The sequence below is a fragment of the Anastrepha obliqua genome, chromosome 1 (genome assembly GCF_027943255.1).
Source record: "Anastrepha obliqua isolate idAnaObli1 chromosome 1, idAnaObli1_1.0, whole genome shotgun sequence".
Classification (NCBI taxonomy): Eukaryota; Metazoa; Arthropoda; class Insecta; order Diptera; family Tephritidae; genus Anastrepha; species Anastrepha obliqua.
This window is the reverse complement of record NC_072892.1, coordinates 46,697,890-46,724,199: the sequence shown is the minus strand read 5'-3', so window position 1 is coordinate 46,724,199 and position 26,310 is coordinate 46,697,890. Positions and strand designations below refer to the sequence as shown.

At 36.4% G+C, this 26,310-nt stretch overlaps 1 protein-coding gene across 2 annotated transcripts in view; it reads right to left on the bottom strand.

The window, feature by feature from the left end:
• LOC129250651 (unconventional myosin-XVIIIa) overlaps positions 1–25,664 on the bottom strand; it is a 263,564-nt gene extending 237,900 nt beyond the window's left edge. For both annotated transcript variants that reach the window (XM_054890256.1, XM_054890260.1), the window contains exon 1: positions 25,484–25,664. The gene's annotated coding sequence lies outside the window, so the exon portion shown is untranslated. The remainder of the gene's footprint in view (positions 1–25,483) is intronic.
• Positions 25,665–26,310: the final 646 nt, after the last annotated feature.

Genomic DNA, 26,310 nt, shown 5'->3' with positions numbered 1-26,310 from the left:
TTCACATAATTTCATAATGTCATCTCCTGTTGAAAACTAAGCAGCGGGAAACGTTTATGAATATGCATATGGAATAATCGAGCAGTCTAAAGCCTTGCACAAAAGTTATAAGGGATTGTAAGTCGACATACTTAGACACAACTCGCCTGCTCTGGACAGATCTTGTCGCCCATAAATTGCGTTATGTGGCATCCGTTGGTAGTAGGGGCAAAAAAGCAACGGGTGAAGATGAACTTGCATTCCGTGTGGATTTCAAAATGCATTGGAGTTCGTTGATGCGGGACCGTAAAATAAGAAGTGTCAAATAAGTAGGAACAACATAAAGCTGGAATAAAATTTCTAATAGGCAGGGAGAGACTTGTATGAGTTTTCAGTGCAGGAAAGAATTTGAGAGTTCTATTTTAGGGTCGTTTCAATTTATTGTGGGTGGTTGTGCGGGTGAGTTGGTTGATGCACGGCAGAATCTATTTTACGTAATTTTAAGCGTTAAATGCATATAGAGCCACTATGGTATTTTCCCTAAAATTGGGCATAAAACACTCCAAAGTGATTAGTCACTCAAACATTCTTAGGTAAGAGATTTAAGCACAATAGATCTGCTTAGTTCCCAGCACATCTCTACCCTAATAATGCATTTTATTCTTTAGTTATAACACCCCTAATACATTTTTCCATTACTTTTCCAATCACTGGTAACACTGTACACAAACTTTTCCAATGCCCATTAAATATAAATTTGAAATGAGTTTTCCCTCAATCGCCTTGTGGTTTGACCCCAGAAATCATCAGCCTCATATACCAAACAAAAGAATTCAATAAATTGACAAAGACCGCAGCTTCAACGAACCAATTACGATAAGTTGAAAAAGGTGCGGAAGGGAAGATAATTGGTATACATATATATATGTGCATAGAATATTAGCAACATGGGTATAGATATTAGCAACGCTATCAACTTCATTACTCCAATGACGATAAGAAAGTTCTTCTTTTAAAATAGACCAATGGAGAAGAAATAGAAGAATGGAGAGAACTTTTCCAACAATTACTTTCCAACACAAATAAAATGCATGTACATATGTATGTGTGTCTGCCTATTTGTAAGTACGCACACTGCACAGAATTTGTCGATAAAGCACAAACAGCGTTGGTTAACTAATTAGAAACGCAGCGATATAGGAAATTGTTTTGGTAATAATTCTAAATTTTTGCTGCAAATAATGGTTAAATTTTTTTTTATAAACTACTAGATGTTACCAGCGGCCTACAAACCGTGTTTCATTAAATTATGCCTATTTTGCTAAACAACATGAATTTATGGGAATTCTTCTGGGATCCGTCGTCTTCAGGCATAACTTTTTTTAATACGAGTAAAAATTCAATAACTAAAAGCCATGAAATAAAATGATTTAAAATTGAAGATAAATAAATATAATCATCTAATTTTGTTTTTGAATAGATTTTTTACTAAATAAAAAATTTTGTTTGAGTGCTGAGCTTTGATAAGTCGAACTATTAATAAGATTTGTATAAGTCAGTCGACTTTAGCGCCACCTATTGTTTATTCTTTTTCAAAATATTATCCTGAGCAGTCAATACACTTCTGTATTCGCTTGAACCAAAGCACTTTTGCCACTCAGCAGTGGATACCCCCAAAACGAGCTGTTTAAGCGATTTTAAATCTACTTCAAACCTTGAAAAACGTTGGTCTCACATTTTAGTTTTGATGTACGGTTACAAAAAATAAATCATTAGGTGTCAAATCAGCGCTGTAGTAAGGCGGATAACACATTAATTCTATCTTTTGAGTGCTCAGAAAATCTTTTGAGTGAGCCGATATGTGAGAGCTCGCATTCTCTTGCTGAAAGATGGTTCGAATTCAGCGACTGGTTTTCCTTGATTATTCGAATACTTCTGGCAAACAAAAGGTTGTGCACCACTTAGAATTGGCTCGTTTAAGTTGCTCTAGTCGTACAGTTACGACATAATTAGATCTTACGAAAGTGATTCTTTCGCGAACAACTCTTGTTGGATTAAACTCGTTTTAGGTTAGTTAGGTTAGGTTTGGCAGCCGCATCTCACATCTACACATTGCGCGGACAGCGATGCCACTTAGACCACAAAATGGGTTCAATTGTTTTCAACTCCTCCTGATTCCTACAGCCCCTAATAAAGTCCTAATTTGAAGTCTACCCAATCTTTAATAATCTTGGATAGACGAAAATTTAGCCTTGGCCATGTTTGCCTAGCCACTTCACAGGTATTGGCACTAATCCATCATTGATTTACAGAATTTATCAGTGCGTCCATAACAAGAAGCTTACAAGTTTTGAGAGGTACCCCCATAAAATTATTTATGTTTGTCATACAGATACCTTCTCTTGCAAATTGGTCAATCCTACAGTTCCCTGGTATATCTCTATGGCCTGGAACTCAGCATAAGATAATACGATACTGTTTAGCCATCATAATGTAAGACACTCCTTGATGTTATTTAGAATGCACCCAGAGCCCGTAGAATGCAGATATCTTCTGATCATATTCTATTTATCACCAATTATGAATAGCGTTTATTTCCGCTTGAAAAACAATACAGTGGTCCGATAGTTTGAAGGATTCACAGATAAAAGGCAATATAACCCTGATCCTACACCGGTGTCAAATTTAGATCTGTCCGTGTAGATTTTAACGGGTGTGTTGGGGGATGGATCTACTTTAAACTATTCCAGTCTAGAAGGGATTTTCACTGAGAAAATCCTTTCGAAGCAGAGAATGAGAGGGTATCTTCCATTGTGAGCTCACTATGAGCCTTAAAGCGGAACAGGCCGCTGAGTATTTACAATAGAGATCTGATCCCGTACTGCTCATCTTGGAACAGCCGTACTGTCGATTGCTGTCGGCTCATATGCATAGATCCAAGATTCGTCCCTTGTTACGCTGTCATAGACGTGCTTTGAACCAACGCGGCTGAATTTTTTCAACATTTCTTTACAACAAGTAAAGTACTTTTCTAATAATGACGCTGAGCTCAAAAATATGCTAATAAATTACATTAAAAGTATGACTGCCAGAATTAGGGATGTCAAAGGAAATAAAGAGGAACAGACAAAATATGATATTAAATTCTGTACATTACAACACCCAAAGTTTAACTAGTTTAGTTTTTCTTCAGCAGTAGACATCTGTCGATATTTGCTGGCCAGTGACTGTATCTACGCTTGCAAGGCTAGCCTTTCATTCATCGGCGAATTAGTTGTGGTGTTTACTGAAAAGCCAGCAAGAAAATGTATACATATACTATGCATATATGTAGATACTAAGCTATACTTTTCTCTATTTGTTCGCTTCATTGCTGCTTTCTTTTTGCAACAAAATTTTACACATATGAATATGCATATGCATGTGCATGTGAGCTCATAATACGACACTACCCTTGACCTTTAGTTGGTGAAATGCGCAAAAAATCGAAATAATGCGAAGTTTGCAGAAATAAAAAGGGAGGAAAAAGAAGAAGAGAGAAATTATATATTATACTATTTTTACACACCCATCTACAAGTACGTACGTACGTACATAATATGTGTGTATATTTAATAATAGCTCACTCAGCGACTTATGTCATCATCATTTGCAAAAAAAAATGAAATAAAAACGTATTTCTGCTGATCTCACGCAATAAAGCATTTTGTAATGTTCATCGGCTTACTGACTGATTAACTGGCCGCATGAGTGGTGGCACGAGTTACTGCGTCGTGGCATGAATGACTGGGGCCGTTGTGCAAAAGAACAGCTGATGAGCGGCACCTGTAGTAACATTGCAAAGCTCTGATGATAAATTAACTGACGGCATTATTACGTGGACAATGAAAATGATTGTGTTAATTCATATCATTAGTGGCGCTAAAAATTCACACAAACAGCTGTAAATGTGGCAACAGATAATCGGACGCTGCTATCGTAAAAACAAAAAACATGGCAATCATGGAGGTGTCACTTGCCATTTTACGCTTATCACTTTATCCATTCAATTTAATGATGGGGTGCAAAATACGGGCACATAAGGGCAATTTGTAATTAAGTGCAAATAGCCTGATAAATTACTATGGCAGAACTACAACCAAATATATTCGCTTATATCTGCTTTCATAATTTATATGTAAATTCCATGTGGCCTGACCATTTGCCCGTAATTTGGAATTCCCCCATAGCGTTTTGTTGGTTTTATACCCGTGTACAGCAATTTCATGTCAAGTGATCCAAGCATTTTGGGCATAGTCGTACATTTTTCTGCAAATTGGTTTGTTTGTGTACCTGATATAACAAAAAGAAAACTGAAAAATGTTGAACCTAAATTAATAATTTTCAGCAGGGACCGTAACTGTTAAGATTTCTTTCAAACGAATCAATAAATAATTGTTATTTTTTCATCGATACGTTTTCAATCAAAAATGTTAAACAAGATCGGAAAAATAAGTATCAAACTTTAACTTTTATTTTTGTTAACTCTTATTTCGGAAAAGTCTCAATTTCCACATATTTTTGATTGAAAAAGTATCGGTAAAAAAATAACGCTTAACTGCTGGATTTCTTGAAAAGTCTGTAAAATTCAAATCATATAGGATTAATGTTCCTTGGCTAACAAGCATCACAGTGCTATATACAATGCGAAATAGGCAAATTCTTTCGAACTGATTTTTGAATTGAAACTTCGAAAACAACCATTATTTTCGATCCGGGATATTGAATTGGTATAGAGTTTTTTAAAGTATTTATTTTGGTATAGCGTTTTTTAAAGTAAAATATCTTCGGTTCTTTTAAATATTCAAAAACAAATTATCTTTATTTTATGGGATAAAATATACTTTTCAAAAAATTTGAAAAAGAATTTTGAAAAAAAAGAAAAATTTTTGGAACATTTCTAGGAAAAATTTTTGTCAACAAATTTTCATTTTAAATTAAAAATGAATTTTTTTTTTTATTTATTTTAGAAAAAATTAAATAAAATTTTTTTCTCAACATTTTTGGGGAATTTTTTTTTTTTTTTGTCATTTTTGACAGAGACGAGCTCATTCCACACTTTCTATACGAAAGCACTGCACTTCTAGGAATGAGTTTCAGAGCTCAGACACATTTTTGCTGGAGGAAATCTATCCTTTACACCGCAATAGATCTCCATGACCACCGAGTGACCTGTTTTTTGTAAGAGAAATCTTTCTAACTTAACTAAAAACCAATATATCGTCGCCGACGATATTCGGGCAAAACAACTAACTAGCTCCTTTTTTCATTTATAAGTAGGTAGGTAGGTAGGTTAGATGACAAGAGTGCCTCAGATACACTACAAGTAGCACTAAAGTGCCGTTTTGATACTATAATGTAGTGGAGTACCATTGATTTAGTGAAGGAGAGAAACGGAATCTCGGCAGGAGAACTGCATCAGGCTATCCCACTCTAAGAAGCCTCAAACGCCTAGCCGTCAGACCCGGACATTTGCAAAGGAAGTGTTCACCAATATCTTTCTCTGCCGGATTCCCACTGCAATGGGGTTGTACGGAAGTCCAAGCTTCCCCGCATAAGTTGCGATCATCAAGTAAACGGTCCGTAAACGATGGCTTGCTCGAATCAAATGCTCCTTATTCATATTGACCATAACGGAGAGAAGCAACGGTATTTGGTTTTTGGTTACACCCTCAACTACGCCCCTTGTGTAGTAATCCAGGTCTGGGGAATTTAGCGGTCATAAATTCGGTGTTATGTGGCCATGAACATTTTCAGTCATCCAATCTTGTGTCACCATCCCTTTGTGTGAAGAAGCAGAAGTTGGCCAAAAGATTTATGGACTGTCACCGCGTATACTATCAATCCAGGGTTTTACTACTATCTCTAGAAACTTGATATATACAGGGGAATTCACTCGAAATCTTTGAGTAAAGAAGTGTAGTGGAATTTTCTTTGTTGCTCGTAAGACCTAAAACCATAACAGTGGCTGAAAACTTTGCAACAAAATGAAACCTTTGCAGGATAGAAACATAGCTATCTGACATAGATAACCTCTGGTTGGTCTTTTCGTCTTTACCAAACTTGTTTCGTCATAAAAATCCCTTAACATCCTATGCACTTCAGGGTCTTTAAGTTTGTTTAGAAGGCTTTCTCATCGGATAACTCGCTGTTCTTGTGCTTGCTGCGATATAAACTGCCTTCTCCGATATAACGTACGATTTATACCGGAAATATTATTGATATCTCGACTGAAAATATCCTCAGAAATATTTAGCTCCCTCTGAAGGGCTCTCATTGATTTTGAAGGGTCTCCGTCAATGATCGGTTGCACTTGTTGAATACATTCTGCAGATCAGACAGTGTCAGAATGTTCCTCATATTTTTTGCAACAAATTCTGCACCGCCGCCTGATGCTTCGAATTCACACCGAACCTTATGAACGAATGAACAAGCGCATTTAAGAAAATTAGAGATTTCTAAATCGGTGTGATTTGCATATATGTACATACATAAGTATGAAGCGACGATAACTGCATGTCTCTTCATTTCTTGAGTTAGAGCAAAAAGAAAAATAATGGTTAGTTAGTCACATATATGCATGATACCGATATGATATAACTTATGCACCCTGTATGCCCCATAAGTATGTAAGTACGAGCAGAACGAAGTCGGCGTAGCTCTGTGCTTTTTTTGTTTTGCATACGGATGTTATATTAATTGTTAATAAATTGGATTGGGTGACGGCGTAGCCGAAATGCGCACAGACTCTTTCATTCGGTAGAGCTCAGATGCGAAACCCATTGTGAGCATGAAATACCATATGATGGAAAATTGTGTTTTTCTAATAGCTGTTATATCGGCATGCAATGGCAAACCTCTGGGCAGATTTCTGCTATTAAAAGGTTCCCCATAACAAAAACAAGAAAAAAGCTAAAAGTGTCATTTGAAGTCGGCATACAACTGTAGGCGAAATAGCATCGAAATGTACACCTCAAATTAGAAGAAGAGCTGGACCAAAATATTCATAAATAAAAATTGGATTTTCTTTTTCTTGAAGTAAGGTCTCACTCAGCGATCAGTTAGTGTCTCCGTTTTTAATTTAAACATGCGGCACTCGCCTTCATGAAAACTGATTCCACTTCGAGAGTGTTATAGCAGCTAGTTAAGACATGTGTAAATTTTCAGCAACTTGCCGCTTTCTTGGAAGCAAATCTTAAAGGAATGCAAATCGATAGTCATTTAAAAACACAGTAACTTTCGCTATTTCTGATTCGGACTGTGAACGTGCACAGACACTTAATAACACTTATAAACAATTTCGCCCGCGCCACTAATGGGTCGAAGAGCGACACTGTTTCGTGCACAGATCCGGTTTTGACACACATTTGACACATTAGAATTTCATATCACAACAGACAACAATTACAAATAGTAAAAAAATGCGAACATTTAAGTGCTTAGTAATGGCACACACATCAAATGGAGAAGGGGCAGCAGGGCGGTCAGTGGGTGAAGGTGGAAAGTATAATGACTCCAACCGACTCTACAACTATTCAATTATGTTAGGTGAATATTTATGAATTATAAGAAATAGGGGGAAAATATAATTCTATGAAAAAATATTACGTTGATACACTCGTATGAGCAACAAAAACGATACAAATACGAATCAAAGGCAAACACGCATGCGCATACACCCATTTTTAATATGTATGTGCACAACAGACCCATTTCGCGCCACTCGTACTCGCACACACGCACACACACACACATACGCCGTCACGATCAGCTTGCCCACATTTTGCTAAAGTACTAAGAACCACCTTAAGCTAAGAGGCCACACAATAAAAGCAACAACGAACATGCGTTCCATAAACCGGGCGCAGCAGCAGCAGCAATGGCAACAACAATATAGCGTAAATTATTTGTGTCAATACCAAAACGAGCAACAGAAAAGAGAAATTATATACAAAAATAAATAAATAATAAATAAGACATGAGACCAAAAGAAATCAAAGTGAATAAGATTTAAAAAAAAAAAACAAATAAATAACAAAAACAATAAAAACAATAAAGTAGGTGCAGCAAGCAAAAGGGTACACTAACAAAGAATTATCCACAAGCGAATTCGTCGGAAACTGAGGGAACACATTTTTTATGCCGATTGATGGCAATTTTTTTAAGTTACGTTTCATTTGTAAGTTAATACTTGTAATAAAAAGCCACAATAAAAAATGCGGCTTTCGTTGGAATGCATGCCCTCAAAAAGCAAAAAGTTAAAAAAAAAAATTTGTTTATGTTTGATGTTTTAGGTAGACTGGATTTCTTTTTTCAAGAAAATACAAACAAATTCAAGCAAGCGTCCAATATTTTGTCTTTATTAGCTTGCAAATTTTATGGCATTTAGTGCTTATAAATAATCAAGGGCCTGTGGCCACCTTGACTAAGTTTTATGAAAACCATTCGGTCGATACAATTTTGTAGCAATTTATTTAGCTAAGTGGACTCTCCAGGGCCGAGGTAGATAGGGTTTGTGGCCAAGCCTCTCAGTCTGATTGCGACACATGCAACGGCAGCTTTGCTGCGATTTCTACGGGTACTACATTTGACATTGCATTATGCACTAAAGTAGGAGTACCTCGAAGCGCCCCTCTCCAGCATCTTCACCTCTCCAGGGAAACAAGGACTCCATACAATAGAATTGGCTTTATAATGGTATTATAGAGTCAGAATGCAATTCTAGGCAAGAGAGGTATTCAGACAAGGCGACTGTTGCTTCCACGTTGGCCTTCTGTTAAGGATTTGACTTCTTCGTGACTTTTCCTCGTAAATAAGACGAACTCCATCTTGGGATGATTCACTTAGAGGCCGCAGTCCGCCGTCCAACTAACAACTGCGTGTAGATATCCATAAACTTCCCGTTCACAATTAGTGCCACGTGATCTGCGCAAGCAATCACTCTGCAGCTCATTCTCACCTGCTCCTCCAGCAAGTCATTGACAGCTACAACTCAGAGAAATGGTGAGAGAATACCGCCTTGCGCAGATAAACCTGATAAAGTCGCCTCCGTCCCCCGGTTTATCCACAGACCCCGTGCAGTATGGGATGCAACAAGAATGATTTCGTTCTGGTAATGTGGGCGTCGAATATATGGCATGCTCGGGTAAGCCGATCCTTAAAAATGTTGATAAAATCATAGAAATCGTGGAATCGTACCGACATGTGAGCACTTATTTCATTGCCGAGGAACAGTAAAGCACGCGTTAAAACCATTCGCAAAAAGCTCGCCTCAAGAAGAACCTCAGTGTTTGAACGCCACACAAATTAACGCAAAAAAATATTTTGGACCGGATTGACCTCTACGATTCTTAAACGAAGGGTCACATGAACATAAAAGTTGATCACGGTCAGAACGGGATTAGACGACAAAAGCGAGCGTTAAGCCTTGATTAACAGTCCATAAGGTTTTAATGTGTATTGGGTGGTATTGGACGAAAATCATTTTCTATGAGCTGTTCCCGTCGAGCCAAGCAAGCAGTACGAGCCTCTAATATAAAAAACTACGCAGATTGAAGCAGACTGTCAACCAGAAGTACCCAGAATGGATTGTATTGGGTTTCACAAGGAGAACGCCAAATCGTTCAAAGCTTTATTGACGCACCATAAGCTACGAAAGCTTAGATGGGAGGTTATATCGCAACCGCCGTATAGCCCAGGGCTGGCCACTATGCCACTTTATCACTTTTTCAAACATTTGCAAGATTTTTTGGATGGCGCAAAACCGTATTCAGAGAGGCCAGTGAAAATTACCAGTTCAGGTGTTTTATCAATAGGACTTCCTCAATAGCTGAAACTTTATTGTAAAGGGTCATCAGACTGAAGGTACTTTATCCAATAGGAGTTTTTGCGTGACTAATGCAAAACTAAATACATAATTTTTTTCAGTATTCATTGACATTTCATCATGGAAAGACTTCCGCCTCAACAACGATTTCACATCGTACAATTGTATTTCGAAAATCGACGCTCTGTAACAAGTGTTCATCGCGCGCTCAAGCCCACTTATGGTATTCAGCGATGAGGCCCCTTTTTGGCTTGATGGCTACGTTAGCCAAATTGCCGTATTTGGGCTGAAGAGCAATCCGAAGCCATTCAAGAACAGCCATTATATCCATTGAAAACAATCGTTTGGTGCGGCCTGTGGGCTGGAGACTGGCGTATGGTGCACGCTATCGCGCCATGATAAACGACTTTTTGATGTCGGATATCGGTACTTGCCTAACAGCCCGTGAACCAATGGATTTACTGCGTCGTGGTTTCGGTGAGCAATTTATATGTATGTGGTCTCGAACCAGTGGATTGGCCACCAAGATCGTGTGATATCACACCTTTGCACTTTTATTTGTGGGGATATGCAAAGTCTAAATGCTGTGTGGATAAATAAACCAGCTTTGATTGAAGCATTGGAAGCCAACATTGCTTAAATTATTCATAAAAAATAAATGCCATGAATGGTTCTACACAAAAATAATAAAGATTGCACAATCAATTTGAATTTTCGTTGTTTTATTTCAATTTAAAATCCGATAACTTGAAATTGATTACCCTTTACTGTGATCATATGAAAGACATTTTTGCTGTTCACCGACTGAGTACTTCAGCTATTACTGTTCTTATGCTGATTGTAAAGCTAATTACTTTCAAGTTTAGGTTCAGGGCAAGACATGGCACACCAGAACAATGCCACAGGGTTGTAAATGTAATTAGGGATGCACTAGAAAGGAAACAATACTGTTCTGCAGCTCTTTTAGATGTTCAACAGGCATTCGACAGAGTATGGCATGTGGGACTTCTATACAAAATTAAAAAACTCCTGCCAGCACATTTCTATTTGATCCTTAAATCCTATCTGAGGCACTTTTATGTTAGACACCGAGATGCGTCTTCAGAAATATATAATATTAGCGCTGGTGTGCCCCAGGGTAGTGTGTTGGGCCCCGTCCTATTCACAATATTTACTTCCGACATGCCAATAACAGAAGAAGTTGAAGTGGCTACTTACGCTGACGATACAGCCTTCATAGCTTCTAGCGATTCACCTGCAACAGCATCCTCTTTGCTGCAAAACCAATTAAATATATTAGAAATTTGGCTTGATAAATGGAGGATCAAAGTTAACTCCGACAAGTCTACCCATGTCACCTTTACGTTAAGAAAAGATAACTGCCCTAGAATATTTTTAAATAATGCTGTAATACCAATGAATACCAAGGTGACATATTTAGGAATGCATTTAGATCGACGCCTTACTTGGAAATCCCATATTAAGGCCAAACAAGAGCAGCTTAAAAATAAAACCAAGCGAATGCACTGGCTGCTTGGTCGTAAATCTCAGCTTAGTTTTGAAAACAAAATAAGACTATATAAAGCTATTTTAAAGCCTGTATGGACCTACGGTATACAGCTTTGGGGAACTGCTAGCAAATCGAATATAGAAATCCTGCAACGCTACCAATCAAAAACTTTGCGTGCACTTGTTAATACATAAGGACTTAGATATCCCATTTGTAAAGAGTGAAATTCCAAACTTTTCTAACAGATATCTTGCACGGCTGTCAAACCATGTAAATACGAATGCTATATGCTTATTAGACTCAAGTAATGAAACAATACGACTGAAGCGTAATCATATCTTAGACTTGCCATTTCTCTAATTTTCCTGAATTAAATTATTTAATCAACACTAAATAAAAAACAAAATACATAAGTTCCTATATGAAGATAAGCAACTCATTAGTACAATTGAAATTTAATACATTTAAGATCAAATATTAGAACAAATATCGTAATTTTATAAGTAGTTTTGCATTTGTGCAAATACTACCGCTGCTATTAGATAATAAGACCTAATTTGCTGAATATCATTATTTTAAGATAGATTGCAAATAAAATACTTACAAAAAAAAAAAAAAAAAAAAAGTTTATACCTAGCTGGAAGAATTTTTTGGTGCTATTTTGAATTGTCTTTTTGATTAAGAAGTATTATATTAATGCCGCTGATTTATGATAGCGGGGCTTTTCTGCGGTATTTAGAGTGTACGCTATGATCAGAACGTACCGGGAATGTTTAAATAAAACAAAACAGAGTTAAATTTCAGGCAAATTTATTTTATCTCCTTCAAAATATGACCCGTCTAAAGCAACACACATGTGCCAACGTTTAACCCAGTCCTCCATGCACTCCTGGTAGGCCGACGAAGGGATGGCCTTCAGCTCCTTCGTCGCATTCTGTTTGATCTCCTCTATCGACTGAAATCTCCTTCCACGAAGTAGTAACTTGACTTGGGAAACAAAAAGAAGTCTAACGGAGACATATCAGGTGAATACGATGCTTGCACGATGGTATTTACTTGGTGTTTGGTCGGTGCGATAGTGCGTTATCATCATGCAAAATCCAAGAATTGTTTGCCCACATTTCCGGCCATTTGCGACGTACAGCATCTCTCAAACGCTTCAAAACGGATAAATAATATTCTTTATTGACTGTCTGGCCCCATGCGAGCTATTCATGGTGCACTATGCTTTCGGTTCGTTTAAATTAAACATTCCCGGTACTTTCTGATCTGAAACCTGTAATAACTTATCGGCTGATTGAATCATTTGCACACAATTGGTGTAATTTTTTTTCTAACTAATATACAATAGTTTCTAATACGCATTCATGCAAAGTACTGTTAACTAGTGAGCAACAATGCAGTCAAAAACTTTGAGAACAAAATTCTGCTAAAGTTTTAACCGATACTGTACCTTTAAAGGCATGTTTACAAAAAATACTCGTAAATGCATACAAACAAAAATATATATTTTCCCTGGTTTTCGTATTTTTGTTTTTTTTTTTGTTCTTTTGTTAGCGCACAACGCAATACCTTTGACTCAACCTTAGCGTCTGTTTTGGAATTTCGCTGCTTGCTTTGGCATTTCTGAGGCATTGGGCATTACATGAAAAGTACATTTACATTTGGCCTTACGCGTAAAAATCAGAGCACACCTTCAGCTACACTTTTGTGCACACGCATATCTACTACAAACACACACATCTGCGAGAATGTTTATTCACTCATTACATGCATTATAGTGCATGCTTTTACAATAATATGCAGTAATTGCATCTAGAAACGATTTTAGACCTTAAAGTTAACATACTTTAAAATATGTTTAAGTTGCAATTTTCCACAGACTTTCTATTTTTGAAGCGATTTCACGTGAATATTCTTTTTGTTTTCATTGGGTTAGTGATGTATAAGCAATTTATAGGCAATATTATGAATTTTGTTTAGGAATAGCAGATTTTATTGGTTAATTCTTTAGGAATTTTACTGATGCAAAGCTACTCATAAGGTTGCTAAAAGTAGTAAAAACGGCAGCGGAAATCTACTAGCTATGTTTTAATATCTCTTAATTTGTTAAAAAACAAAAAAAATCGGATCAGGTGTTGGCGCTTCGGCTTTTAAGGATTTCTTTGAGACTCTATTAAACACTGTGCAACAAGCTAGAGACATGCCCTATGCCTCAAATAAAATTGAGATATACGATTTAAGCAAGCCAATAACAAGGAAAAAACACTGACCCCTAAAGTTAGTTTTCAAAAACACCTTATGGAACGTAACACTTCAGCAAAAATTAGTATCAATTCAGCTTAGACAAGCTTCTTTAAAAAAAAATTCAGCTCAAAATGGCAAATGTTTCAAGCCATATGCCATGCCACTCAAAGTAATGCTGCTCAAGTATTGGGTTACACTCTGTTTGAATAGGTACCCAAGCTCCAACTTTAAAAAAATATATATTTTGTTCAAAAAATCGTAAGACTTCCAGAATGCTCGCCTACTTATGCCATAATTTTGGAAACGAATACGGAAAGTGGGACATCTATACGCTTGCACTACATCTAAATTATAAAATTAAAATATATACAAAGGAAAATGTTTGAGTCCAGCAACAAAAGACTACCACATAATCTGCCACTATATCCAATTTAAGATGGGATTATAGAGATCTAAACCCAAATGTTTGGAAAAAAGGACGTGAGGAATAATACAATTCGAGACAATTCTTAATTAAGTGGGGAAAGAATATATAAACATTTGGACTTCAACATAGGAAAAACTAATTTTAATGATAAAATTGGTAGGTACAAAATATCCGTAATATTTAAGCAAGATGCAATCGTTTGAAATTAAATGGTACCTACTCGTATAATAATAATTGTACACTCCGCAATCTAAATGAAAAAAAGACGTTGAACGTTTTATTGGAAGATGCCCAATAACGCATGGGCTGAAAAATCCCGGGCCTAACAAAGGAAACACTTTGTTTTTGTTGGAAACTAGCTTTATTCATCAACGTAATTTCTATCAAGAACAACGCCATTTTTCCAGTGCCGCTCTAACATTTCCATGCCACTTTTGTTGAACGATTTATCTTCTGCCTCAAAATAGACCTTAGTTTCAGGGATACCCTCTTCACTCGAGCGAAATTTCTTACCGGCGAGCATTTTTTTTAGGCCTGCGAAAAGCCAGTAGTCGCTGGGAGCCAAATCTGGCGAATATGGTGGATGTGTCAACAGTTCGAAGTTCAATTCATGTAGTTTTGCCATTGTTTTGATTGATTTGTGACACGGTACGTTGTCTTGATGAAACAAATTTTTTTCTTTACCATACGCGGACGTTTCTTTGTAATTTCGGCCTGGAAACGCTCCAATAACGCCATACAATATTCACTGTTGATTGTATTTCCCCTCTCAAGATAGTCGATGACTATTACACCACGGACATCCCAAAATATCGATACCATAACCTCTCTAGCCGATTGTTATGTTTTCTGGCATTTTGGGCGAGGTTCACCAGTTGCTGTCCATTCAGATGATGATCGTTTTGATTTCGGAGTGAAGTGATATGGATCCATGTTTCATACATTGTCACATATCGACGCAATAATTCCGGTTTATTACGTTTAACCATGGCCAAACACTGCTCAGAATCATCAACACGTTCTTGTCTTTAGTCAACAATGAACTTTCTCATAGTCAACTGATCATGCAATATAAAGCTAATACGTTCTTTTGATAGCTTTACGATGTCGGTTAATTCTCGCAATTTTGTGGATTTTTTTATGTTTTCTGGTGTTACCGCCTAATGTAGACGTCCACTGCGTTGTGCATCATCGGTGTCTCTAACCATTGTTTTATTGTTGACTCAGATGGAGCGGAGTCTCCATAACCCTTGGGCTTAATGCTGCGCTTGAACGGTTAAATTACTTATTATAAAAATATTTAGTCGTATATTGGAATGTATGTATCCAACGAAAGATGTTTAAGAAAGCTTTAATTTAAAAATACTTGCATTTTATGGCGTTACCATTTATTTTAGATGGAAATGGTAACTAAATGCGAGTATGGTAAATATTAATTTGTGATTATTCCAAAAAACCTGAGTATTTCTGGATTACGAAGCGTGACTGATTTGCGGTTAGGTTAACCGCTTTATGCTGCTGATGAAGCTTATCAGATTTTTGATATCGAGGCCTGCTATATTAGCAGACGTAGGAAAGAAGTGAGAACCAAGATGCCTAAATCTTAGTTCCGCGGGAGCAATGCCGCTAAGGAGAAGATGCTGAGATGATTCCACCTTATCCTCCATATAGCTGACGCAAAAAGGAATCAAAGTAATTCCTGTGGGGCAGCCACAAAGTTTGAGAGCTGAGATCTTGTCATCCTCAGACGATCCCTCGAGCGCCTGTGATTCACACGTGGCCAAATAATTTCGCGACCTTATAAGGAGTACAGCGCAGGTTGTCAAGGAGATCGCAATACGTTAAAAACGAGGTACCCAGATAAGCCTTATGTCAAAGAATTCGGATGCAATCGAAAGTGAGGCCAGGCATTCCCTGGCCAGTTTGGAATGTACCGTCATTGATCCCAAGGCGCTAATAGCCGCTTGACTTTCGGAGTAAATATTTACTTTCTTGACAGTTATTACTGCTTCTTTGATTGCGGCTACCACTGCTTGGAACACACTGCAGTGATCCGGTAACCTGAATTTGAGTGTGATTGGGAGGTCTTCAGAGAATTCTCCTCCGCCAACCCTTCCGTCCAACTTTGAGCCATCCGTGAACAAGTTCACCAAGCCCGTTTGCTCCCAAGAGTTGTTCGCTTGATGAAATGTGGGTGGAGAATGTTCCGTTTAAACTAAGCGCGGGTATACACTGGTCCGTTGTTAGGGACTTTTCAAAGTACATTAAAAGAACGCCCGCTTGTCGATTTTATAAATTTATTTGATCACTGAGGGATTTAAAACCCATTACGTTGTGCGATATCACTTTTTTAAGAGATATTATTGAATAGTTATTTTATTATGACGACCTTACGTTTCAAAAAATTTCCGATTGAAATTCAAATAGCAATGAATAAGGCACAAGGTCGAACTAAACAAAAAGATTTACCCTGCTAGTAGTACAGTTGTATTTTCATAATTAAGTAACTTTATATCTACATATAATATTTGTCATGCAAAATTTTTTGTAGCAAGTTTTTTATAAGAATAAAATCAAAATAATTTTTAATATGTTCCAAACTTTGTACGATATTCACAAAAGGTTAACAAATTTCAAAAAAGTGTCATTAAAATTTAATTCTTAATCAGAATCTTTGAAAAACTGAAGTGTACTAGGTTGTTCAATAAGTTTTCTGGCTCGATAAGAGAGTGAGTTGCTATTAGTCTATTTTTTTTTTGTTATGTTGCTATAATCTTCTCCTGAACGTATGGGAAGTTTCATTTTAATCTGTCGATTCATTCTTTGTTTACGAGCCATTTAGTATCGACGTGTCAGAATATTTTCTACAATGGAAAAAATGAAGTATCTTACAGTGAATGAATTTTTATTTTTGGAAGATCTAAAAGCAAAAGAAATTTTTGAACGGAGGAATTTTCGCCATCAATTAGTACAGCAGAAAGATGGGTCGCTCAATTTAAACGTGTACGTGCAAGCCTTGAAGACGATCCACGACAAGGACGTCCAAAAACAGAAATAACACCAGAAATTTTAGAAAAAATAAACGAAATCGTATTGGAAAATCGTCAAGAGACTGTAATAGATTTAGTATAATAGAAGATCTGGCATCTCATTAGGCAGTGGAGGCAATATTTTGATTGAAGTATTGGGTTTCAGAAAGCTGTGTGCACATTCGCTAACGATGGAACAAAAACACATTCGAATGCGGCTTTCTCTTTCTCTGCTAAAATCCATGAACTAAAGTTAGAATTCTTGGAGCATCCACCGTATTTACCAAATTTGGCCCTTAGCGACATCCATTTGCTTCCAGACCCAAAAAAATGCATGCGTGGAAAACGTTTTTCATCAAATGAATGAATTTTGTAGCCCTTCTACATTCTCACTTCAGCGATGGAATTCATAAATTGGAATCTCGTTTGAACAAGAATATTGATATTCAGGGAGACTATAATGAGTGATAAAGTGTATTTCAAAGCATAAAATTGTTTTTTCTTATCGAACCGCAAAACTTATTGAATGACCTAGTAAGTTTCAAATCGCTCAAAAATCAATGCGATTTTGAAAACTTTCTTCCCTACAAAGCACATGTTCGGAAGTCTTTTAAGTTCCTTTGAGGCGTAAATCCTCAAATAAAATCGCGTTAATGAAAACAAAACAGGCAAAATACCTTACATATATTGATATTAGATTGGAAATTAAATTGGGGTCTGTTGTTAACAAAAGTACCTATTCGCCAAGCCAAAATGCATACGCTACAGTTGGGTTTTAGAAATCATTTTATGGATTTATATGGCAGTGGTAAGATCGACCGGTGGCAACCGTCCCACCCAAGTTCGTTTTGGAGTGTCATACCGACAACAAGTTCTAGGTTCGACCTCCACTGCCTGCATTGAACAACAAATTTATTGAAAGCTTTTTTTTAATAGCTATCGCCTTTTGGCATGCGATGGCAAGCCTCTGGCAAAACAAATTCTTTCCTCGATTTTTTTCTCATGCTACTCTTGAAATGGCAAAGAAATAAACATAAACCAAAACTTGTACATATTAAAAAATTTATTTGAAATCGCTGAAGATACTCGTATGCATAAAATAGAAAGTCAAAATAACCAAAATACATATTAATAGCAGAAATTAGCACAGGTTTTAATGAGTTTTACTTGGTTGGTTCACGCTTGAAGGATTTCCAGCAATGGTTTAAGAAATTATATTATTATAGCATAAACCGATTTTCGTCTTCCTTTTTGGCGCTATGCGTCTTGCTTAACAACTTAACAAAGAAAAATTAAGCAACAAATTTTAAAATAAAAAATTACTGCATACTTAACTGTAACTGTTTATTTACCTACAAGTGTCTTGAACGAAAAATTTACTACTTTGATAAATTTGAAAATCAATTATCGGTGTATAATAGGACAAACTTTTATATGTACGAATGGACTAACAAAAGTTTAAAAAATATAGAAAAAAATATAAAGAAATATATTTTTAATTTGATATTTTGAATCTCCATTATTTTTTATCTATTTCACATAACCACTAATTTGAACAAGTGGATTTACTCCTTGTGGGTTTCATACTATTGACTACAGTTTAGTTTCCGAGTCATACTCGGAAAATCAAGACTCGTCACCTGTTACGATCATATTCAAGTTGCCAGACTCCCCGTTTTCGAACCTTCTCACGAAATATTAAGCAATATGAACTCGGGCTTGTCTCATTCAATTTTTGTAGGACCCTGTACTTTAAATCATATCGCATTAATCGTGATACCGCCATTGCATTCAAGCTCAATTCACAAGCTATCATTTCTTATGTCATTCGTGGATCTTTGTCAATTTTTGTCTTCAATAGGATCTCATTTATCCCGTCGATCGAAGATCTTGGCTGTCCTCCCAATCTGGCATCTGTGGTAACACTTACAAATGGTTGTTGTTGTAGCAGTTCACTATGACCTGCTAGTGCGGTGCAGTCACCGATCATCAACTTCTAGCCCTGTTTAGTGTCCTGAAACTCACTGAGAAATGGTCTTAAGAGATGATGCGTTTGTTTTATATGCAGTTTGGAATTCATTGAAAATTTCCACAGGTTTAACTTGACATCAAAGCCGTAAAGAATCGCATGGCAAATTTCTTGCGACTCTCTAAAGAACTTTCATTAATAATTTGACCGATTTTTCTCAAAATTTGAATAAAATCTCATACGACTATAACGAAATGAATAGCATTTTTGTATTTTTCAGAAATATATAAAATTCTATCGATTTGCCAAACCTTTCTTAGGCCCTTCAAAAGTATAGTGCTTTTAATGACTATAGCACAGGGACTTAGGACTTATGACAAGTTTTGACCATTCATTTGTTTCTTATTTATTTTTACCAATTTTTGTATGAAAAGTGTGGTTCAACCATATAAAACCAAGTTTCAAACTTTATACAATTTAAAAAAAACTCTACAAATTTTCATAAAAATTTCATAATTTGTAGTCAGAATTTACTTTGTTATATAAAGTGGATTTTTGAAGTGGCTAAAAAATGTTTGACAATTTTTTTTTTTTGCGTGCGATCCATATAACGAATGCCCGGCATATTTGTGTGTGGTAGAATACATCCAACACCGTCAGCAAAAAAAACATCTTCAAAAATCTACTCGATTTGAGGTTCTTTAATGTGTATGCCAATGACTTTAACTTCCACTGATAGTTTGCCTCCATCGTCCAGGTGTAAATAGGAGTTAGTAGGAGAAAGATTTAGGTTATATGTAAATACATATATATATATATATATATATAATTGGTGCGTACACCCTTCTTGGGTGTTAGGCCGAGCTCCTCCTCCTATTTGCGGCGTGCGTCTTGATGTTGTTCCACAAATAGAGAGACCTACAGTTTCAAGCCGACTCCGAACGGCAGATATTTTTTTATGAGGAACTTTTTCATGGCAGAAATACAGTCGGTGGTTTGCCATTGCCTCCCGAGGGGCCACCGCTATTAGAAACATATTTTTCATAATTTTGATGTTTCACTGAGATTCGAACCAACGTTCTCTCTGTGAATTCCGAATGGTAGTCACGCACCAACCCATTCGGCTACGGCACCTGTGTGAAAGATTTAGGTTACTTGCATTAAAAAGGCGAGAAGGATTTGAGAGATGTTTTATCTTCGAAAACAAGTCAAAGATCGAGAGTAGAAGACTTCTGGTATTCAATAATGAGGAAACACTAAATAGCGGACGATGAGAGTTTCCTTGCATGCCGCGTTTTCCAGATTTCTTACTGTTCTTACCACTTATCAGAGATTAAAAGAGTGGCCATAGACCACAAATTGAATATCTTAGTGAGATATGCGAGTCCTTTCGGAACTTTGTCTTCCAGTATCAACGTTTTTAACCCGTCAGCACCAATGGCTGTGGAGGCTTTTGCCTTTTTGATGACCACTTGAACTTGAAAGCAATTGCGACCAGGTTGGTTTACAGGTTGGGCAGTCTTCTGGTGGTACAACGCTTGGTTCTATACATCAAAAAATGCATTATGAGTTAGGCAAGCGTAGTAGAAATTTACTTCATATTAAGGGTTAGGCTCAATGCCAGCCCTGACGTTGCAATGACGAAAAACGAGGGTTGAAATACACTGTATTAAACAGGGTTAAATTACTAGGGTGGCGCACCTTGGTTGGGAAAAACAATTGTCATTCCGGTGCCTAAACATTCACCGTACATATTTGGGGAATACTGCTGGAGTGACAGTCCTTGGAAGGATATAAATCAACCGATGTCTGAAGAACTATTTGCTACTAGACCAGAGCTTTCTAGTAACTGATCTGGTTAATAGGAGGCACTAGAACATCTCCTAAGCTAAGGAGCCTTCATTTATAAAGAAAAGGCAGTTTAATGGCCACTAAAAAATGTTGGATTATTATCGAAGAGTAAAAACAAGTATGGAGGATGAATGAAAATAAAAATTACTACTTCGATCTAAAGATCTATTGTGCTCACCTATTGAGAGAAGCTTTGTTCTTCTTTATTTTTTTCATATGGAAATTATTAGGTATTTGGCATATGCCAATATACCTATACATACACATTTGTGCATACTTATAACATTTAAATGCAATTTTTGCACTTAATTGAAATCAATTAACAAATTCTATCCAAACTGGAATTACCAGAAGTGTGCATTTTCATAAACGATATTCTTGCGACTAATTTGCTTGTATGTACAGTGGCATGCGGTGAAATAGATTATAAATTTAACTAAAAGATCTTAAAGCAACAGGTTTTACAAAATTATTGAGCCCAGTTATTTAACAACCCTTTCGCCATGGTGCCACCCTGTCGAAACAGCCAGATTGTCGAACCTGATAGATGACGACGGTCGATGACTTACGGCACTTGCCAGGATTTTAGGAACTACTACAAAGAATTATGAAGTTGTTTATGGATTTCGTTTTTTATTTTTTTGTATACATCAAAAGAATTTTAGAAATAAATAGATACCCTTGTAGAAAAAGTTATATTAAATAAAATAGAAATAAAATCGAGTCAAAAGCTACGGATTCATTTCAATAGAGTTTTGTGTTCTAAAAAATAGTATCCGGATATGGCAACTAAAATAAATGATACAGCCCCAAATGTTGGTAAAATAATTTAACCTCAGCCAATCAGCGCCAAAGCATTGAGCACAAAAGTTTTTGGCATAGTGAACCTTTTGGGTACTTTTGCTTGTCCTTATTGGATGGGTTTTTGCCTCTTAAAATGACTTCCACTTCTCGCAATAAGTGCTAGCTATAGGCTTGAGATTAAAATCTCGACATTGTGTGTTGGATCGTTATCATCTACTTTGATTTTAACTAAAAATGTTATCAATCATCTGAAGTTGGAGAAGTGAGGTTGGCCTATATTACTACAGATGATTAATTCATGCGGAAAGATCAGGGCTGGTATATGAAGGGTAAACACAGTCAACAGCATTTTCCAAAAATGGAAAATGTTTTCTGATGTTATAACAACAACACCTACCTATCCTACTACAAGATATCGCCAAATTTCTGTCATGCGTGGAGAAACCTCGCACGAAACTAACACTTCACAAGTTCACTTAACTCTTTCCGTCTCGGTGGTTAGCGTTGCTAACCACCTATTTTTTATTTTTTTTACGACGGTTGGGGACATTTATGTTTTTAATTTTGCCCGAATATTGATTATTGCTTCCTTTTAAGTGAAGAGGACGCTAATAGCTAGAAATACACCCACCACGTGTTGAGAAAATTTAAAGTAAAAATCCGTGGCCGCGCGTTTTTGTGAAAGCTAGAAGTAAAAATTCATAATAAATTCAATAACGCAATTTATGGTTTGATTTTTGTGCAAATTTAGTTCTTGTGGTGTGTTTGATACACAGTGGTTGCTTTCTCGCTTAAATTTCGATTATTTTACGAATATTTTTTATAATCAGTGGTGGTTAGCAACAATAACCACCGTGACGTAAGTATTCCTAGAATTTGCTTTTTTATACGGTCACTATGAGTGGGACTTTCTTTGGTATTTACAATATTTTAGGCAATTATTTCAATAATGCAACTATCATTGACGCAAAGGGAAATTGAAGAATGTTTGTATGAAGATTTACCTTCAGGACCTGATTGTGAAGCCAGTTCCGATGAGGATGAAAATCTAGACACGCCTGAGTGGCCAGTGTCAAAATCGATATTAGATGTGTGTGGGGCAGATGTACAGAATATTCATGAAGAGCTATTCATATCATACCATTATCAAACTTTGTAAGTCAGAATAATATTGTTAGCTCTACGATCTTGCAGCCTCCTAAATGGAAAGGACCTTCTCTATCGATATACCTGGCGAATTTGTTGAGAGTGTGGGCTGAGCTGATCATATAATCAGCTTGGAAGATATAACACCACTCAGATTGTTTCGCATGTTTTGAACAGAGGACTTGGTTGAGGTCATAAGCTTTCAAACTAACCTATATGCAACACAAGAAGGTAAACCTTTTTCTCCTACCAGTCCTTCTGAAATACAAACTTTCTTGGCCATAAATATGGTGATGGGTATAAAAAGCTACCGATAAAGATTACTGGTCTTCTGCTCCTGATTTACGTGACTCCTACATTTCCTTTTGTATGCCCCTAAATCGCTTCAGCTGACTTCTTGGATGCTTGCATCTGAATGACAATAATCTCATGCCTGCTAGAAAGCATCCAGACTATGATAAGTTATATAAAGTCCGTCCTATGCTTGAAATTCTTCGCCGCAACTTCAGAAATAATTTTAAACCATCCGCTGTAAAGAAATACAACAGCAATATGAACTTCGTTGATAAATTCTATCAATTAAAAGCCTGTTACTCCATCGACCGAAAATCCCAAAAGTGGTGGCACCGATTTTTTTTTTCATTTCTTGGATTGCTGCGTTATCAATAGCTATATAGCTTACAAAGAGCTTCTGATTAACAGACCTCATTTGGATGAGTTGACATTGAAGGACTTTCGCCGCTCAATTTATCAGGGGCTGTTAGCACCTTGCTACGTAAACAAGCGAGCTCCAGGAAGATCCGCGATCAGCAATGGATCAAGCCCAAGATCTCATGTACCAGTTGCTATAAAACGGTATAAGCCTAGCGCGCCTGCTGAAATCCGCCATGAGAGTAATCGACACCAACCGCTTAGAGGCACACCTAGAAGATGCGCCTTTTGCAGAACCAAAAGCGTCCCTGTCCGCACAGTATGGCAATGCAGAACATGCCACGTTCCACTTTGCCTCCGAAAAGGAAAGACATGTTTTTCAGATTTTCACAAGAAATAATTGTTTGTAAATTTATTACCAAATTTTGTATTGTCTTTTTTCTAAAAATAAATAAAAAAGTGAAGTAATTGGGTGCATTAGTTTTAATAAATTTTTGTACCCTTCAGTCATGGTGGTTACTAGTGGTGACCACCTTGATTCTCAAAAACCTAACGGTAAATATTTTTTTTTTTTGCATTCGTGTGTTACTTGTATTCCATATTCACCAATTAACAACAAAAAATAAATTTTTTATGTCGCAGTAAAGAGCGTGACGGAAAGAGTTAACACCTGGCTCAATCTACCATTAGATAATCTGAATGACTTTCTTTGACAGCTTCACCAACTTTTCGGAAAAATTTAAATTTGAATGAGAATTTTTAAACATGTATAATCTAAACTTGCAAAAAAAAAACTTTGGATCCTTTATCAATATCCCAGCAAAGCAACATACACAGACAGAGCAAAAAATATACACAAAACTTTTTCACCACAGCCACACACAGCGCAAAGAGAAAATGTTCACGAGCAAATGAGCGCATGAAAGAGCCAACAAAGAACGGGCAAAACAAATCATCAAGAAAAAGTAAAAAAAAAAGAAATACAAGAATGTGAATTATTTTTTTTTGTTTTTTTTTTTTTTTTGTACACAGTCAACAGGAAGATACAAGGTAATTGCACTTCGCACTGATAAGACGGCCACATTAAATACATAAAAATAATTTTAATCAATTTTCGTGGGTTTGTTTGTCTCATAAATAGCAACAGCAGTGAAAATATATTTTGATAAACACCGCTTTGAATCTCTTGTTTTCGTGTCCTTCCTTTCCTCTGCAGTGCCACTCCAGCGCAGTATGCTCAAGCAAACAAAATACTCAGTCGACGCAGTGGAACGACCTCAGCGGCGCACCCCCCACCCACTTCTTGATTTTTTCATACACAATTACGAGTATACTGCTTCCAATGCGTTTGCAGCTTTTTATTTGTTTTGTTGCCTGCCACTTCTCACTTTTTTCTGGAATTTAATATTGCCGAAAAGGTGTTCCGGAAACAACCGACCGGGTCGTAAAATTTGCAAAAGCTGGTTGCTCGATGTAGAACGGGCGTGCGCGCAACAACACCGAAAAAGACACATACAAGTACTCGCTTGCCGGAGGTGCTGCGATTTTGGGAGTGAATGTACCGCAGAACATTAACATTTTTTTTTTGAAATTTTTATGCAAATTTCATTTAGGCGGTGGGGCATGAATTCTTTTACCTATTTATCATATTTGCAGTGACTCACGAATATCTGAAAATTTGTTCCAATTAGGAAAACTTTCGAGTATTCGACTCTACCTGGGTACCTTACTCATATTCACTACACATTGTTTGTGTCTGCACTATTAAGTAGACAGTAAAAATTGATTTTCATTTCGATTTTTCATGATTGATTTTTCTTATTGCATTCCTCTTGTACACCAATAGACCGTTTTTTGTTATTGCTAAATGCAAATATTACTGGTTTTTGTTTAATTTTTTTTTTTTTTTTTTCAACATAAACGCAAAATCCTTTCGCGATTTCACTTGCACATAATTTACATATTTTCTTGTATTTCCAGATGCACCCAACACTTTTTCACTTACATTTTCTATTGCGCGTTGTTTCCTATGGATATTTTTGCTAACAATTTATGATTTTATCGATTAGCGCACAAATTTTTCACAAAATTTCACCGAATTGAAACGATCAAAAACTCCGTACACCATAGAAACACACAAATCAAACGAGCCAACTAAAGAAGAAAAAGAAGAACCAACTCAGCACCAAAGCAAATCACCAAGCGAAAGGTGCGAAAAATACAGCAAAAGCAAATTGGAAATTCATGGAACAGGTAGCAAGGTTGTATTCGAATGGTGAGTTGCAGAAAAGTGTTATACTGTTGCACAGCTGATTCGAACAGTCGGTGAAGTAGAAAATTGAATTGGTAGAAAACCGTAGTTTCATATTTGAAATGTACATATGTATGTATATCCATTTCAAAACCATAATAAGCGATTGTGCTATGTGACTTAAAAAAATTCTAGAAGACATAGTTATTAATTTCGTTTTAATTTCGAAAAGCAGTGATTAAGTTATCAATTTTCTTTTGCTCTACAAATAAGAAAAAGAGAAAACAATCGTGCCAAGAGAAAAAAAATCAGTTGCTAAAAAAATCACCATTGTGTTATGTGATGAAATTCAGGAAAAAACATAGACTTTTCAGAGGATTTCGACCTTTAAATGGTCTTAGATATACTCGAGAATTCCGATGCTAGCTTTTCATTCGATGATGATCCACAAAATGACTATTCAACATTGAACCAAGTGCAAGAAAGGGATAGTTAAGATGAAGATGACTCTGAAGAAGGTATTTTTTACTCTTTAATTTTAAATTTACCAGTTTTAGTTTTCAACTTAATACTAATTATTA